The sequence below is a fragment of the Pleurodeles waltl genome, chromosome 7 (assembly GCF_031143425.1).
Source record: "Pleurodeles waltl isolate 20211129_DDA chromosome 7, aPleWal1.hap1.20221129, whole genome shotgun sequence".
Taxonomy (NCBI): Eukaryota; Metazoa; Chordata; class Amphibia; order Caudata; family Salamandridae; genus Pleurodeles; species Pleurodeles waltl.
In genome coordinates, this window is record NC_090446.1 from 955,994,404 (window position 1) to 956,013,427 (window position 19,024).

Genomic DNA, 19,024 nt, shown 5'->3' on the forward strand with positions numbered 1-19,024 from the left:
TCCTTGATCTGAGGCCAAGTACATAATCCACAATATCCTGCTTAGGAGCTTTTAAAGGTTGTTCCCAACCCTCCTTTACAAGTGTGAGTGGACCCCTAACAGGGTGTCCAAAAAGAAGTTCAAAGGGGCTGAAGCCCACTCCTTTCTGGGGTACCTCCCTGTAGGCAAAAAGGAGGCATGGTAGAAGGATATCCCATCTCTTGCGGAGTTTTTCAGGGAGACCCATAATCATGCCTTTGAGAGTTTTATTAAATCTCTCCACCAGTCCATTTGTTTGTGGATGATAGGGTGTTGTGAACTTGTACGTTACACCACACTCCTTCCACATGGCCTTTAAGTATGCAGACATGAAATTGCTTCCTCTGTCTGATACTACTTCCTTTGGGAAGCCCACCCTGGAAAATATTCCCAGGAGGGCCTTTGCCACTGCAGGTGCTGTAGTGGTCCTTAAAGGAATAGCTTCAGGATATCTTGTGGCATGGTCCACTACCACTAAGATGAATCTATTGCCTGAAGCAGTAGGAGGGTCAAGGGGGCAACTATGTCAACCCCTACCCTTTCAAAGGGAACCCCAACCACAGGCAGTGGAATAAGGGGTGCCTTTGGGGTGCCACCTGTCTTGCCACTGGCTTGACAGGTTTCACAGGACTTACAAAATTCCTTTGTGTCCTCAGACATCCTAGGCCAATGAAACAATGGAACCAGTCTGTCCCAAGTTTTCATTTGACCCAGGTGCCCAGCTAGGGGAATGTCATGTGCCAGGGTTAGGAGGAACTTTCTGTACTCCTGAGGAATCACTAATCTCCTGGCAGCTCCAGGTTTAGGATCCCTATGCTCAGTGTACAAGAGGTTGTCCTCCCAGTAAACTCTGTGAGAGTCACTGACATCCCCATTAGCCTGTTTGACAGCTTGCTGTCTGAGACCCTCTAATGTGGGACAGCTTTGCTGTGCCACACTCAGCTCCTCTCTGGCAGGCCCCCCTTCACCCAAAAGCTCAGCAGTGTCTGCTTCCAGCTCCTCTGGTGTAGGTTCTGCACAGGGAGGGAATTCTTCTTCCTCAGAAGTAGAATCCACTGTAGAGGGAGGGATAGTAGGAAGTGGTTTGCTTCTACTAGCCCTAGCTTTAGGGAGCACTTGGTCCATTGTTCCAGGATCCAAGCTTCCCTGTCCTTTTTGCTTTTTGGCCTGAGCCCTTGTCAAAGCAAAAATATGCCCTGGAATGCCCAGCATTGCTGCATGGGCCTCCAACTCCACATCTGACCAAGCTGATGTCTCCAAATCATTTCCTAGTAGACAGTCTACAGGTAAATCTGTGGCTACCACAAATTTCTTTGGACCAGTAACCCCCCCCCCAGTTGAGATTAACAACAGCCATGGGGTGGCTAAGTGTGTTGTTGTGAGCATCGGTTACTTGGTACTGGTGACCAAGTAGGTGTTGTTCAGGGTGGACCAGTTTCTCTATGACCATAGTCACACTGGCACCAGTGTCCCTGTAGGCCTGAACCTCAACACCATTTATTAGGGGTAGCTGCTTGTACTTATCCATATTAAGGGGACAAGCAACTAAGGTGGCTAAATCAATAGCCCCCTCAGAGACTAACACAGCCTCTGTGGCCTCCCTAACAAGGCCAACCCCAACTAAGTTACCAATAGTGAGCCCAGCTACTCCCTTGGATTGGCTATTAGTAGGTTTGCTCCCACCACCACTGCTATTAGTAGGGACACTAGGGGTAGCAGTAGGGGTTGTAGTGGTAGGAGGCTTGGTGCCTTTCTTTGGACAACTGGGATCTGTTGTCCAATGGCCTTTTATTTTACATAAATAGCACCATGGTTTCTTTTCCTTGTTCTGATTAAAAGAGGATTTGGGCCCACCACCCCCACCAGAGTGTTTTTGTGGGCCTGATGAAGACTCATTTTTCGATTTGTCCCCACCCTTGTCAGAAGACTTACCATCCTTCTTTTTGTTGCCATCTTTGTCACCCCCTGTATGAACTTTTCTGTTCACCCTTGTTCTGACCCATTTGTCTGCCTTCTTTCCCAATTCTTGGGGAGAGGTCAGATCAGAGTCCACCAAGTACTGGTGCAACAAATCAGACACACAATTATTAAGAATATGCTCTCTCAGGATCAAGTTATACAGGCTGTCATAATCAGTAACTTTACTGCCATGTAACCACCCCTCCAAGGCCTTCACTGAATGGTCAATGAAATCAACCCAGTCTTGTGAAGACTCCTTTTTGGTCTCTCTGAACTTTATCCTGTATTGTTCAGTGGTTAAGCCATAACCATCCAGGAGTGCATTCTTAAGAACTTGGAAATTATTAGCATCATTTTCTTTCACAGTAAGGAGCCTATCCCTACCTTTTCCACTAAATGATAGCCATAGGATAGCAGCCCACTGCCTTTGAGGGACATCCTGTACAACACAGGCCCTCTCAAGTGCAGCAAACCACTTGTTAATGTCATCCCCCTCCTTGTAAGGGGGAACTATCTTGTGCAGATTCCTGGAATCATGCTCTTTTACAGGATGACTATGGGGAATACTGCTGCTGCCACCATGGGTTTCTAAACCCAGTTTCTGTCTCTCCTTCTCTACTTCTAAAGTCTGTCTATCCAAATCCAGCTGTTGCTTCTTGAGCTTCAGTCTGGTTTGTTCCACTCTCAATCTATTGAGCTCCCTTTCTAACAATCTGTCATCAGGGTGGGTGGGAGGGACATGCCTTGAAACAGAAGTATGGTGAGAATGGACAGAAGGAGACCTGTCCCTTACAGAAGCCACCCTAACAGCTTGGCTAACAGAAACATCACTACCAGTATGGTGAGAATAAATGCTTTTGCTATGATGTGAGACAACACTATTTATAAGGTGTGGCTCATCATCATTACCAACTATGCTAGACTGTCTAGTAATGGGCAGGCTAGGAAGTTTCTTTCCTGAATCTTTTCCTGGGGGAGTCCCTGGATCAGATTGAGAACCATTAGCTACTTTTTCAACAGATGGGGCACTTATGGCCTTATCCTGTACTCTAAGCATGTTAATTAACAGTTCTAAGGAAGGATTCTTCCCTACACTCAAACCTCTCTCTATGCAGAGACTCCTTGCTCCCTTCCAGCTAAGGTGATCATATGCAAGTTTGGACAGATCAACATTTTGGCCTGTGCCAGACATTTTTTAGAGAGAGTTAAAGTGATAGTAAAAGATAAAAAGTTTGTCAGAGCTTTTAGAAAGACAGAGAAAAAAAACTTTTTAAACTTTTTAGAACTTTTTAGAAAGTTAGAAGTACTTTTCAGCACTTAGAAAAGAGTGAAAAGAGGAAATGCAAAACTTTTTGGCTATGTGTATATACACTGACCTTGTTTTGTATATTTTTCTCTTATGAAAAGTACAATGACAAGAGTGGTAAGTAGTCTCAAAGCACTTATCCCACCGCTGCACAACCAATGTAGGAGGCTGGACTGGCTTGTAGTGAGTACCAAGGGGTACTTGCACCTTGCACCAGGCCCAGTTATCCCTTATTAGTGTATAGGGTGTCTAGCAGCTTAGGCTGATAGATAATGGTAGCTTAGCAGAGCAGCTTAGGCTGAACTAGGAGACGTGTGAAGCTACTACAGTACCACTTAGTGTCATATGCACAATATCATAAGAAAACACAATACACAGTTATACTAAAAATAAAGGTACTTTATTTTTATGACAATATGCTAAAGTATCTTAGAGTGTACCCTCAGTGAGAGGATAGGAAATATACACAAGATATATATACACAATAGCAAAAATATGCAGTATAGTCTTAGAAAATAGTGCAAACAATGTATAGTTACAATAGGATGCAATGGGGAAACATAGGGATAGGGGCAACACAAACCATATACTCCAAAAGTGGAATGCGAACCACGAATGGACCCCAAACCTATGTGACCTTGTAGAGGGTCGCTGGGACTATTAGAAAATAGTGAGAGTTAGAAAAATAACCCTCCCCAAGACCCTGTAAAGTGAGTGCAAAGTGCACTAAAGTTCCCCTAAGGACAAAGAAGTCGTGTTAGAGGAATAATGCAGGAAAGACACAAACCAACAATGCAACAACTGTGGATTTCCAATCTCGGGTACCTGTGGAACAAGGGGACCAAGTCCAAAAGTCACAAGCAAGTCGGAGATGGGCAAATGCCCAGGAAATGCCAGCTGCGGGTGCAAAGAAGCTTCTACTGGACAGAAGAAGCTGAGGTTTCTGCAGGAACGAAAAGGGCTAGAGACTTCCCCTTTGGTGGACGGATCCCTCTCGCCGTGGAGAGTCGTGCAGAAGTGTTTTCCCGCCGAAGGAACGCCAACAAGCCTTGCTAGCTGCAAATCGTGCGGTTAGCGTTTTTGGACGCTGCTGAGGCCCAGGAGGGACCAGGAGGTCGCAAATTGGACCAGCAGAGAGAGGGGACGTCGAGCAAGACAAGGAGCCCTCTCTGAAGCAGGTAGCACCCGGAGAAGTGCCAGAAACAGGCACTACGAGGATACGTGAAACGGTGCTCGCCGAAGTTGCACAAAGGAGTCCCACGTCGCCGGAGACCAACTTAGAACGTCGTGCAATGCAGGTTAGAGTGCCGTGGACCCAGGCTTGGCTGTGCACAAAGGATTTCTGCCGGAAGTGCACAGGGGCCGGAGTAGCTGCAAAAGTCGCGGTTCCCAGCAATGCAGCCCAGCGAGGTGAGGCAAGGACTTACCTCCACCAAACTTGGACTGAAGAGTCACTGGACTGTGGGGGTCACTTGGACAGAGTCGCTGGATTCGAGGGACCTCGCTCGTCGTGCTGAGAGGAGATCCAAGGGACCGGTAATGCAGCTTTTTGGTGCCTGCGGTTGCAGGGGGAAGATTCCGTCGACCCACGGGAGATTTCTTCGGAGCTTCTGGTGCAGAGAGGAGGCAGACTACCCCCACAGCATGCACAAGCAGGAAAACAGTCGAGAAGGCGGCAGGATCAGCGTTACAGAGTTGCAGTAGTCGTCTTTGCTACTATGTTGCAGGTTTGCAGGCTTCCAGCGCGGTCAGCAGTCGATTCCTTGGCAGAAGGTGAAGAGAGAGATGCAGAGGAACTCGGATGAGCTCTTGCATTCGTTATCTAAAGTTTCCCCAGAGACAGAGACCCTAAATAGCCAGAAAAGAGGGTTTGGCTACCTAGGAGAGAGGATAGGCTACTAACACCTGAAGGAGCCTATCAGAAGGAGTCTCTGACGTCACCTGGTGGCACTGGCCACTCAGAGCAGTCCAGTGTGCCAGCAGCACCTCTGTTTCCAAGATGGCAGAGGTCTGGAGCACACTGGAGGAGCTCTGGACACCTCCCAGGGGCGGTGCAGGTCAGGGGAGTGGTCACTCCCCTTTCCTTTGTCCAGTTTCGCGCCAGAGCAGGGCTAAGGGGTCCCTGAACCGGTGTAGACTGGCTTATGCAGAATTGGGCACCTCTGTGCCCAACAAAGCATTTCCAGAGGCTGGGGGAGGCTACTCCTCCCCTGCCTTCACACCATTTTCCAAAGGGAGAGGGTGTCACACCCTCTCTCAGAGGAAGTTCTTTGTTCTGCCATCCTGGGCCAGGCCTGGCTTGACCCCAGGAGGGCAGATGCCTGTCTGAGGGGTTGGCAGCAGCAGCAGCTGCAGTGAAACCCCAGGAAGGGCAGTTTGGCAGTACCAGGGTCTGTGCTACAGACCACTGGGATCATGGGATTGTGCCAACTATGCCAGGATGGCATAGAGGGGGCAATTCCATGATCATAGACATGTTACATGGCCATATTCGGAGTTACCATTGTGAAGCTACATATAGGTAGTGACCTATATGTAGTGCACGCGTGTAATGGTGTCCCCGCACTCACAAAGTTCAGGGAATTGGCTCTGAACAATGTGGGGGCACCTTGGCTAGTGCCAGGGTGCCCACACACTAAGTAACTTTGCACCTAACCTTTACCAGGTAAAGGTTAGACATATAGGTGACTTATAAGCTACTTAAGTGCAGTGTAAAATGGCTGTGAAATAACGTGGACGTTATTTCACTCAGGCTTCAGTGGCAGGCCTGTGTAAGAATTGTCAGAGCTCCCTATGGGTGGCAAAAGAAATGCTGCAGCCCATAGGGATCTCCTGGAACCCCAATACCCTGGGTACCTCAGTACCATATACTAGGGAATTATAAGGGTGTTCCAGTAAGCCAATGTAAATTGGTAAAAATGGTCACTAGCCTGTTAGTGACAATTTGGAAAGAAATGAGAGAGCATAACCACTGAGGTTCTGATTAGCAGAGCCTCAGTGAGACAGTTAGTCACTACACAGGTAACACATTCAGGCACACTTATGAGCACTGGGGCCCTGGGTTACCAGGGTCCCAGTGACACATACAACTAAAACAACATATATACAGTGAAAAATGGGGTAACATGCCAGGCAAGATGGTACTTTCCTACAACTGCTAACTTGACTTTGTCATTTAAACTAATGACAATGTACAGATCCCCTTTTTTAATATATATTTCATCCCTACAATAGGCTTATTGAGTTATACGGCAGGGTGCTTTATATTAAAATTAAAAAGCAGGACATGTATCTTCATATGTCCTAACTGTCGTATTTGCTGTGGGAAGCCTAGCAGTCCCTAAGTACAGGAATACACGCATACAACTCAGCTGTGTTAACTCCTGAATGGGACTTCTAAAGTTGGTACTTCTAGGTATCACAATAATCATTACATTAAACCTGACTTGATGCCTAAGTCGTATTTAATGTAACTTTTGAGTAAAAGGCAACTTCAGAAAGATGCTACTTGGTTGTTCACATTTTTCAGTGGCCATTTGCAAATGCCGGCCACAAGACAGACCCTCCTGGACAGAAGTGTAAACAGGAAAGGAAACAATAGAGGCCTGCCGTTGGAAGTAGTGTTACGTCTCCCTGGTAGGAAGCCACACAGGGTGTGTGCCCAAAAGGCGACCTTCAAAGGGGGACCTGCTCTTTTGTTCTGGCAAACAAGTTGGCGATGGGGACAGAGAGAGGGCAACAGTTGAAAAACCGGTTTTCCCACAGGCGTGCAGCCCCCAGGTAGCCACACTTTTAGAATGGGATGCTAAGCTCCATATACTGAGAGAGAGGCTCTGCCAACTTGGGAGTGGGCAGAATATTGCATTTTGGGGTAGCTAGATGCCTCACATCGCAGGAAGTCATCATCAGGCAGGAAGGGAACTAGCAGCCTATTGGCTAGTAACGACTGCATCCCCTCAGGGCACTTTCTGGGCATAAATATGGCACCTAGACCTCAGATCACATCTGCCTTCTGGAGAGACATCCCCAAGCCCCAGACGGAAGAGGTGAACTCCAAGATTCAGTTGGCTGACTTACTGTTACATCTCCACCCATGAAGGCCACTGGCCTCCACCAAAAGGAACTGCTGGTTTCTTTGTGACCAGAGACAAGGAGTCCAGTGGCAACTGGACTTTTGCTGGACCCATCAGGAATTTGGGGGACCTTGACCTCTGTGGCCAACGTCTACCCACCAAGACTGTGGACTGAGGAGCAGCCCCAGAAAGCCACCCATAGACTGCACATCATTCTCAGCATCTTCAGCATGCTGTATCCCTTTCTTCAAGACCACTCCATTGATGTCTATGGTGGTTTGCCCAGAGAGCCTGGAATTGAATTGGAGACTGCTTTGGTGACAAGTTAACTACTCTACAAATCCTCATTGGCTCCCTGACCTGCTTCCTGCTGGAGGTGGTCACCCATAGCGGGCCTCTGAACACAACTTTATAAAGTTTTACAAGGATTCACAAGTTTCGCCTAACCGTGGTAGTGGCCAATGCTTGTTTACATCTTGAGTGAAAAAGGTATAGTTTCTTACCTGTAACTCCAGTTCTCTTGTAGGGGTATTTCCATGATAGTCATAAGCGTAGGATAATTCCCCGCCCGCCTGCGGGGACCCCGGAGAACTTTTTCCAATATCACTTCTTAAGTGTCCCTGTTCGCCTTACTTCGGTAGGGCCTGTCAAGACACTTAAGAGTGTTCCCATGCAGCCTATAGGAAGGGCTACAGTGTTCAAGCTCCTGCATTCAGATTGTCCTGGAAGTAAAAATATTAAATGCTTGCCAAATAAAAGCCATTTTCCAGACCAACTACTTCCAAAAACTTCTTTTATTTCACAAAACCCCTAAGAAGGAGTGCAGAACAGTGTAGTCCATAGGCTGCCATTAGAAATGAAGAAAAGGGATACTGTGCCTTTAAGAACAGCCAGTCCTCCACTATCCCATCATGCCTAGAGAGAGGCTGTTACCTCAGTTCTTTTTTCCGGCACCTGCTGACAGGACGCTGGAGCATTGAACTCGACCTTTTTAGGGTTTTTCCTTAAAAAATTCAGAGAAACGTTCAGAAAAAAGGCTTCATTCAATGTCTTTTGTCTTTCTCTACTACATTTTGAAGTTTTCTGACAGAAGTTTAAGGCTTTTTCACCAAAATGCCTTCCTTGTTTGACAAGTGCCCTAAATGAGGCAGAAAAAAGGCAAAAACAGACCCTGAGCTCTGTATTATTTGTCTACCTTCATCTCACATTCCTGCCTCCTGCAACATCTTCAAGACGTTCTCCAGACGCACTTTACGTGACAGAGAGAAAATTTGCCTTCAAGGGAGAGAAGAGAGAAGACGCCAAGGAACCAGTGGGACCTCTGAGCGAGGGGAAGGTCAGTCTGCCACCACGGCTCATGCCTCAGCCTCCAGTGGTCGTGGGAGGTCTGAGAGGCGCTCGTCAGGGCGAAGACGACATCGGTCCCGGTCGACGTAGAGAAGGTCGACGTCGAGAGGAGGTTCGGTGCCAACATATTCGCCGCCGAAGTCCGGTTCGACGTCGTACAGAAGTCACCAGTCGGCGTTGAGGCATCGTACGACGTCTAAGACCCCAAGACGCACAACGTTGAGGAGCAGATCGGCGGCTTCGGGTCGACGTCGAGAGGTCGCCGTGGACATCATGGCTCGTCGCCTCACACAGCGTCGACGTCGAGACGGAAAGAGAGATCGACGTCAAGGAGGCCGTCGACATTGAGGGGTCACAAGAGGCAGAGAATTTATTCCTCATCGGAGCGCTCTTCTTCAGTAGTGCTGCTGCCTTCCTCTCTTTCTTCTCGTCCGTCTCCACCTCAGTCTCCTCCCCCAGAGCTTCCAGCAACGCCGCCAGAGCAAACGGGCCAGGAGGTGCCACAACCAACGCCACTCCCGGCACCTCAAGTTCCGGTTAGTATACCGCCTAGACCACGCTCTGCATCGCGCCACCGTTCACGCCGTGGCCATGACTCGTCCAGATCAAGATCACACCGCTGATCGAGGCGCAGATCAAGTTCAAGGGAGCGTGACAGAGACTCTTGGTCCTCCACCAGAGACTATTCACCTACGTTGTCGGACTCTCCTCCTCCTCGGTCCTCACCGGTGGATGATATTAACACCTTCCATGAGGTTCTAGTCGGAGGAGCATCGAAACTAAGTATAACGATGGCTGCTCCTACGCCATCGACATCGGTCATTTTTGAGACACTTCAACAGCGGCCAGACCCTTGCTACCCCTACTGCCGGGCCTCCTGGAGCCCGCTATGGAGGTCTTCCTCACACCGGCAGTGACATGACCTGCACCGTCCAGGCTGCAAAAGAAGTATCGCCCTCTGGAGCAAGATCTGCTATTCTTGCTCTCTGATCTGCCACCGGACTCAGTCGTTATTTTGGCGGCACGCAAGGCTCATGCAACTTCTCCATCCTCCACCTCTCCTCCAGATAAGGAGAGTAGGCGACTGGACTCGACAGGTCGTGAAGTCTGTGGTTCGGCAGCATCCACTATGAAAACGGCAAGCGCCACGGCCCTTTTGGGCAGGTACGATCACAATCGATCTTTGTGGGACCCCATCTTGCAGTTCGCAGAACATCTCCCAAGAGACCCCAGAGAGGACTTTTTAGAAGTAGCTAAGGAGGGCGCTATGGTCTCCAACCAAATAATAAGCGCAGTGGCGGATGCGTCGCTGCTTGCAGCTCATGCGTACTGCCATGGTGTGACGCTAAGGAGGCACTCCTGGCTGCGGCTCACGTCATTAAAACCGGATGCGCAGCAAAGGCTTTTAAATCTGCCATTTTCAGGATCCACGTTATTCGGATCGCACGCAGATGACGAAATGGCACGAATGAAATCGGAGGTGGACACATTAAAGGCAGTAGGATTGGACAAGCCTAAAGAACAACGCAGGTCCTTCCGTCCTTTTCATCGCCGCTATACCACGCAGAGGGTTCAAGCCCCTCAATGGGCCACTGCGAGGCCTCACCAGTAGTACCAGCGGCCCTACCAGCACCAGCGTAAGTCGCAGAGGGGACGATAAGCCCATCGGTCCACTCAGAGCACCCGATAGCCCACCACCTCAAAGCCCTGAGAATTTCCTCCCCCCAACTTCGTTATCCACTCCAGTGGGAGGAAGCGTCACCAATTGCCTGGTAGAGTGGCAAAAGATCACAACAGACGCTTGGGTCTTAAACATTATACAGAATGGATATTGTCTCAGATTTTCATCACCACCTCCGGCCACCCCGCCAAAGCAGACGACTGCACACCTTGATCTCCTAAAGGCGGAAGTTTCCATCCTCCTAGAAAAGAGAGCAGTGGAATCGGTTCCCCTCAGCCAACAGGGGAAGGGTATCTATTCAAAATACTTTCTCATCTCAAAAAAGGACAAAAACGAATTCAGACCCATTCTAGACCTCAAAACGGCCAACAAATGGATCCGAAAGGAGAAGTTCAGGATGCTATCCTTACACCAGATATATCCTCAGGTTCGGCAAGGAGATTGGCTTTGCTCAGAGGATCTACACGATGCGTATTTCCACATCCCCATTGCAAAGAAACATCGGAAGTTCCTGAGGTTTATGGTAGGTCAAGATCACTTCCAGTACATGGTCCTGACATTCGGTCTCAAATCTGCTCCCAGGAACTTTTCCAAGTGCATGGCGGTGGTGACAGCTCACCTCCGGAGGAAACGGATCTTCATATACCTGTATCTCGACGACTGGTTAATCAAAGCGTCCACTTATGCAGAAGCAAAACGGCATTTCCAGATGACCAGCGACCTTCTGTACCGGTTAGGTCTTCACATCAACTTTCGAAAAGACCACAGAGGTCATAATGACCGCCTATATCTTTGGAACCCTCCAGTGGATTTGCTAATTTTTTTTTGTCTAAGACTTTATAAAAATAAGATCTATTGTTATAAATTGGTGTCAGATGTCTTTTGTGTTGTGTGACTATCTTATTCAGTTGTTTTGGTGCTTCTGAATTCTTTGCACTTGTTCTTTTGATTAAGCCTGACTGCTCAATGTCACAGTCACCCAGGGTTGGGCTACGTTTTAATAAAGGAGCCTGACTGGACCGAAGACAGTACCATGAGTGTATTACATGGTGAGGCCACACAAATATACCATATAATACACCGCTTTCCTCACACCAACTCAGTTCTGCTTGGAAGATCCTAGATGGGAAGAGCCTGTATGCTGAACTAAGATGTGAGCACTGAAGGTACCCCTACAGGACAACACAGCCCAGAAAAGAAATCTGTGGCTGAGCACTGAGGAGATGAGGAACTACATGTTATGGCTTGCCACAAGTGCTCGCTGGCATTCCCATCCATTTCTGGTCCCGGGCATTACTGAAACCTCTTCAGTTGTCACGTGTGCTGAACAGTTGTTACCCCTCATCACCAGCACGGTAAATATTGTCCCAATGCAGGCACCCCAAAAGCTGTGACTGTATGCCCAATACTAGTGGGAGGCTAAAGCAGGGATTGAGTAGTATTTTTCGCAGTGTACAGAGATTACTGTACATTTGCTTATTTAAATTAAAGCACTAGCGGGTCATTGATTTTCTACAATTATAACATTGTTTTAGTGCTGTGCTTCTTAAGCACAGCGCCTACCTTACTAAGGGTCTCATTATGACCCTGGCGGTAGAGAACCGCCAGGGCCAACGGGGGCGGGAGCACCGCCGACAGGCCGGCGGTGCTCCCTTGGGCAGTCTGACCGCGGCGCTTTGGCCGCGGTCAGAACGGGAAAACCGGCGGTCTCCCGCCGGTTTTCCACTGCCCCTAAGAATCCTCCAAGGCGGCGCAGCTCGCTGCGCCGCCGAGGGGATTCTGACAATCCTTACCGCCATCCTGTTCCTGGCGGCTCGCCCGCCAGGAACAGGATGGCGGTAAGGATTGTCGTGGGGCCCCTGGGGGCCCCTGCAGTGCCCATGCCAATGGCATAGGCACTGCAGGGGCCCCCGTAAGAGGGCCCCGCTAGTATTTCACGGTCTGCGTAGCAGACAGTGAAATACGCGACGGGTGCAGTAGCACCCGTCGCACCTTCCCACTCCGCCGGCTCGATTACGAGCCGGCATCCTCGTGGGAAGGGAGTTTTTCCCTGGGCTGGCGGGCGGTCTTTTGGAGACCGCCCGCCAGCCCAGGGAAAAACTCATAATACCCTCCGCGGTCTTCTGACCGCGGAGCGGTATTATGGAGGGCGGCATCCTGGCGGGCGGTCTCCGCCGCCCGCCAGGGTCATAATGAGGCCCTAAGTCTTGTATCACTCTGCCTAGCTACTTTGAGGGCCACGTTCTGAGGGTGTTTGGTTGGTGCAGTGGTTGGTCCAACAGAAAGGAGGTCCAAGGGCAACTGAGATAAAAGGCTCCAAATACCATTAATTCAAGGCACATAAACAAGTTCTTCCCTTGAAAACGAGGCATCCTAAGAAGAAGCGTTCAGCAGCAACATCTTTCTACTTTGGAAAGTAATTTATAAATGGCATGAAAAATTCTTTAGTCCTTTGGATTGTAGTTGAGTTTCAGAATTGCAAAAAGTAGAGGCACTTAGATCACCTAAGAAGCTCTTTTAAGGCCACAAGTAGCAGATGGCAGCAACAGAATTTTTTTCTCTTTGGATGTCTCCACCATACTTAACCCCTTCACTGCCAATCCTTTTCGCCCTCAGGTGCCAGGCTTTTTATTGGCTATTAGGGGCAGTTCGCGCTTAGGTCCTCATAACGTTTTGTCCACATAAGCTACCCATGCCAAATTTGCGTCCTTTTTTTTGCAAGATCGTAGCGATTCCAGAGGTACCCAGAGTTTGTGGGTTCCTCTGGAGGAGACCAAGAAAGTAGCCAAAATACAGCAGAAATTTCGGGTTTTCTTTTTTCTTTTCTTTTTTTTAAATGCGAAAAAAGGGCTACAGAAGTGCTTTTTTCCCCTGGAAATGGCATCAATAAAGGGTTTGCAGTGCTGAAATAACCATCTTCCCAGCTTTCATGAACAGGCAGACTTGAATCAGAAAACCACATTTTTCAACACAATCTTGGCATTTTACTGGGACATACCCCATTTTTTATATTTATTGTGCTTTCAGCCTCCTTTCAGTTAGTGACAGAAATGGGTGTGAAACCAATGCTGGATCTCGGACAGCTAAACATTTCTGAAAAGTAGGCAACATTCTGAATTCAGCAAGGGGTCATTTGTGTAGATCCTTCAAGGTTTTCCTACAGAAAGTAACAAAAATTGAGGTGAAGAAAGAGCTATTTGTCTAGGTTTTCTTCTATAACTTTTTCCAGCTACAGCAGATGTTTAAAAGCAATATACCATTACGTCTGCTGGACTCTTCTGGTTGCGGGGATATATAGGGCTTGAAGGTTCATCAAGAACTCTAGGTACCCAGCACCAATAAAGAAGCTGCACCTTGCAATGGGTTTTCATTGTTTACAGGGAATACAGCAATTCATTTGGTGAAATATAAAGAGTAAAAAATAGGTATCAAGGAAACCTTTGTATTTACAAATGGGCACAAGATAAGGTGTTGAGAAGCAGTGGTTATTTGCACATCTCTGAATTCCGGGGTCCCCTTACTACAATGTGAATTACAGGGCATTTCTCAAATTGATGTCTTTTTTACACACTGCCTTACATTTGGAAGGAAAAAATGTAGAGAAAGACAAGGGGCAATAACACTTGGTCTTCTATTCTGTGTTCCCCCAGGTCCCCGATAAACATGGTACCTCACTTGCGTGGGTAGGCCTAATGCCCGTGACAGGAAATGCAACATGGACACATCACATTTTTACATTGAAATCTGACGTGTTTTATAGAAAGTGCCTTGCTAAGGATTTTGGAACCTGTGCATTTTTGGAAACTAGACATGTAGGTGAACCTAGGATGGGGTAACTTGTGGCGCTCTCACCAGGTTCTGTTACCCAGAATCATTTGCAAACCTCAAAATTTGGCAAAAAAACACTGACCCTGGCGGCCGGTGACCGCCAGGGACACCGACCACGGGAGCACCGCCAACAGGCTGGCGGTGCTCCCTCGAGCATTCTGACCGCAGCGGTTCAGCCGCGGTCAGAAGCGGAAAGTCGGCGGTCTCCCGGGTCGGTCGGCGGTCTCCCGGGAATCCTCCATGGCGGCGGAGCGCGGGATTCTGACACCCCCCTACTGCCATCCTGTTCCTGGCGGTAGGGGGCGCCGCGGGGCCCCTGGGGGCCCCTGCAGTGCCCATGCCAATGGCATGGGCACTGCAGGGGCCCCGTAAGAGGGCCCGCATAGTATTTCAGTGTCTGCAAAGCAGACACTGAAATACGCGACGGGTGCAGCTGCACCCGTCGCACCCCTGCAACTCCGCCGGCTCCATTCGGAGCCGGCATCCTCGTTGCAGGGGCATTTCCGCTGGGCCGGCGGGCGCTCTTTTGGAGAGCGCCCGCCGGCCCAGCGGCAATGTGAGAATGGCCGCCGCGGTCTTTTGACCGCGGTGCGGTCATTTGTCGGCGGGACTGTGGCGGGCGGCCTCCGCCGCCAGCCACAGTCAGAATCAGCCCCTTATTCCTCAGATTTCGGTGCTAGAAAGTTCTAGAACCTAACAGGAGCCACAAGGTTCCTTTCACCCAGCATTCCCCCAAGTCTCCCGATAAGAATGGTACCTCACTTGTGTGGGTAGGCCTAGTGCCTACGACAGGGAATGCCTCAAAACACAAAGTGGACACATCACATTTTCTAGCTATGAATTTTGGCCTCTATCTCAGCCGGCACCTAGGGAAACCTACCAAACGAACGAGTTACTTACCTTCGGTAACGACTTTTCTGGTGGATACATTAGCTACCTGTGGATTCCTCACCTAATGAATTCTCCCATGGCGCCAGCATTAGACGGAAATCTTCTTCCTAGTCTCTGCACGTCGACGAGGACGTCACTCTAGCCCACGCGACGCCGTCTGACGTCATACAGGCAATAAGAGGTCCTCGACGACGTGCCGACGTCAGTACCAATCATTTTTTACGTGCATGAGAACAACCAGGCAATGCAATGAAAGAGCAAGGCAACATCCCATAACATTGTAAAATACACAACATTGCATGAATAGCTGTAAATTTTTTATATATATATATATATATAACTCTCTCTTTTTTTTTTTTTTCTTTTTTTTTTTTAAATATATATACAAATCAAGTATATAAACAAAGATATATACATATATATATATATATATATATATATGTATACACAGATAAATATACACAAGTATACATATATACAACATCTATTGCACCCTCGAAGACCAAGAGGAGCACACTCAAGGATTACTTGGTAAGACCAGAAAGGCCACGGGGAGGCGGGTGGGACCGTGAGGAATCCACAGGTAGCTAATGTATCCACCAGAAAAGTCGTTACCGAAGGTAAGTAACTCGTTCTTCTGATGGATACAACTACCTGTGGATTCCTCACCTAATGAATAAAGTCCCAAAGCAGTACCACGCCCGGCGGTGGGTGCCTAAATGGTCAAACCAAGAAATCCTGCAGCACTGACCGTGCAAAATGGCCGTCCCTTCTAACCTCAGAATCCAAACAGTAATGTTTTGCAAAAGTGTGAAGGGACGACCAAGTTGCGGCCTTGCAGATGTCGACCACAGGAACACCTCTGGCCAAGGCCGAAGTGGCCGACTTAGCTCTGGTGGAATGAGCTCTAATGCCCTCAGGAGGATCCTTCTTTGCCAAAGAGTAACAGATTTTAATGCAAAGAACAACCCACCTGGATAGTGTTCTCTTGTGGACTGCCTTTCCTCTCCTCTTGCCCACGTATCCAATAAACAGCTGATCCTCCAGCCTGAAATCCTTTGTTCTATCAATAAAGAAGCTCAACGCCCTCTTTGGGTCCAGACGGTGCAATCTTTCTTCCTCTTTGGAAGGATGAGGCGGAGGATAGAACGTGGACAAAGTAATTGCCTGAGCCAAATGGAAAGGTGAAACAACCTTCGGGAGGAAAGCAGCCTTGGTCCTCAACACCACCTTATCCCCATAAAAAGTTGTATAAGGGGGCTTTACTGATAAGGCCTGCAACTCACTCACTCTCCTTGCTGATGTTATAGCTATCAGGAAGACTGTTTTTAAAACCAAATACCTTAAGGGGCAAGAATGCATAGGTTCAAAAGGGGACCCCATAAGGAAAGTCAGGACCAAGGACAAATCCCATTGCGGCATAACGAATGGCTTTGGAGGATATTCATTTAGAAGACCTTTCAAGAATCTGAGAACAATAGGGGATTTAAATAAAGATGGTTGGTCTGGAAGACATATGAAGGCTGACAAGGCCGATAAATAACCCTTAATGGTAGCCACTGCACAACCTTTCTGCGCTAGAGACAGAGCAAAAGACAAAACGTCCGATAGATGAGCATGCAAAGGATCAATCTGCCTCTCTCCACACCACGCAACAAATTTAGACCATCTATTAGCGTAGATAGATTTAGTGGAGTGTCGCCTGGCCGCTAATATAACATCCACTACCTCAGGCGGGAGAGAGAAGGAACTCAGGTTGCCCCGTTCAATCTCCAGGCATGTAGGTGCAGACTCTGGAGGTTGGGGTGTAAAACCTGCCCCTGCGACTGCGAGAGGAGGTCTGCCCTGAAAGGGAGACGGAGCGGAGGGCACATTGAGAGTTGGAGAAGGTCGGAGTACCATACCCTCCTTGGCCAATCCGGAGCTATTAGGATGACTAGAGCCCGGTCCTGGCGAATCTTCCTCAATACTCGAGGAATCAAGGGTATGGGAGGAAACGCGTAAAGCAACTGGCCGCACCAGGTTATTTGAAACGCGTCCCCCAACGCTCCCTGCATCGGATACTGGAGGCTGCAGAATAACGGACAATGCGCGTTCTCTCGAGTGGCGAACAGATCTACCCGAGGAAACCCCCACCTCTGGAAGATTAAACGGACTTGATCTGAATGGAGACGCCACTCGTGGTCTGCCGAGAATTGGCGACTGAGACTGTCCGCACGCACGTTCAAGACTCCGGCCAGATGGTTTGCTATCAAGCAAATCTGATGGTCCTTTGCCCAGGACCATAGTCGAAGAGCTTCTCTGCAGAGAAGGTACGACCCCACTCCTCCCTGCTTGTTTATGTACCACATCGTGGTAGTATTGTCCGTTAGGACCTGTACCGACTGACCACGAAGGGAAGGGAGGAAGGCCTTGAGAGCCAGACGTACAGCCCGTAACTCTAACAGATTGATGTGAAACATCTGTTCCTCTGGAGACCAAAGGCCTTTGATCTCCAGATCCCCCAGATGAGCTCCCCACCCTAGAGTGGAAGCATCCGTTATGACTGTGGCCACTGGTGGCGACTGCTGGAACGGCTTTCCTTGTGAAAGATTGTTGCTTGCAATCCACCACTTCAAATCCACAGCAGCATCTCTGGAGATCTTGACAGTACTCTCTAGATCTCCTTTGTGTTGAGACCACTGCCTTCGGAGGCACCACTGAAGAGCCCTCATGTGCCAGCGAGCATACGTGACCAACAGAATGCAGGAGGCAAACAGACCGAGCAGACGAAGGACCTTGAGGACTGGAACTACCGCTCCATTTCGAAACATTGGAACCAAATCCTGAATATCTTGAATCCGCTGAGGCGGAGGAAAGGCCCGACCCAATGTTGTATCCAGTACTGCCCCTATGAACAGGAGGCGCTGAGAGGGCTCTAGGTGAGATTTGGGCTCGTTCACCGAAAAACCCAGGTCGAACAACAACTGGGTTGTTGACTGCAGATGATGCGACACAAGCTCCGGGGACTTGGCTTTGATCAACCAGTCGTCCAAGTAAGGGAATACTGCTATCCCCTTCCTTCTGAGTTCTGCCGCAACCACCGACATCACCTTCGTGAAGACTCGAGGTGCTGAAGTAAGACCAAACGGAAGGACCGCAAACTGATAGTGCTGCGATCCCACCACAAACCGGAGATACTTCCTGTGTGACTTGAGTATCGGGATATGAAAGTAAGCATCCTGCAAGTCGACAGACACCATCCAGTCTTCCTTGTTCAACGCCAAAAGCACCTGTGCTAGGGTCAGCATCTTGAACTTTTCCTGCTTGAGGAACCAATTCAAGATCCTCAGGTCCAGGATTGGTCTCAAACGACCATCCTTCTTGGGAATCAGGAAATACCTTGAGTAACATCCTCGACCCCTTTCCTGCTCTGGGACCAACTCCACCGCGCCCTTTGAAAAGAGGGCTTGTACCTCCTGTTCTAGCAACAGGAGGTGTTCTTCTGAACAATAAGAAGGGCGGGGCGGGATGAGGGGCGGGAACTCCCGAAAGGGAAGGGTGTAGCCTTTTCCCACAATACTGAGAACCCAAGTGTCCGTTGTAACAGTCTTCCATTTGGTGAGAAAATGCTGTAATCTTCCCCCTACAGGAGAGGAGTGAGTGGGAAATGGTGGAAGCCTAAGGCTGCTTCACCTGCTGCACCCCGCCAGAGGATGAGGAAGAGGCAGAGTGCTGCTGAGAGGCTCCTCTGGTGCGAACCCTACCTCTCCCTCTAAAAGATCTATAGGGATGGGAAGAGGCAGGTTGCTGATATCTTCCCCGAAAGGAAGAGGAGGAAGAGCCACGCCCAAATCCACGAAACCTCCTGAAAAATCTGGAAGAGGCCGTGGAAGAAGGAGCTTGGAGCCCTAACGACTTAGCCGTGGCCCTGCTTTCCTT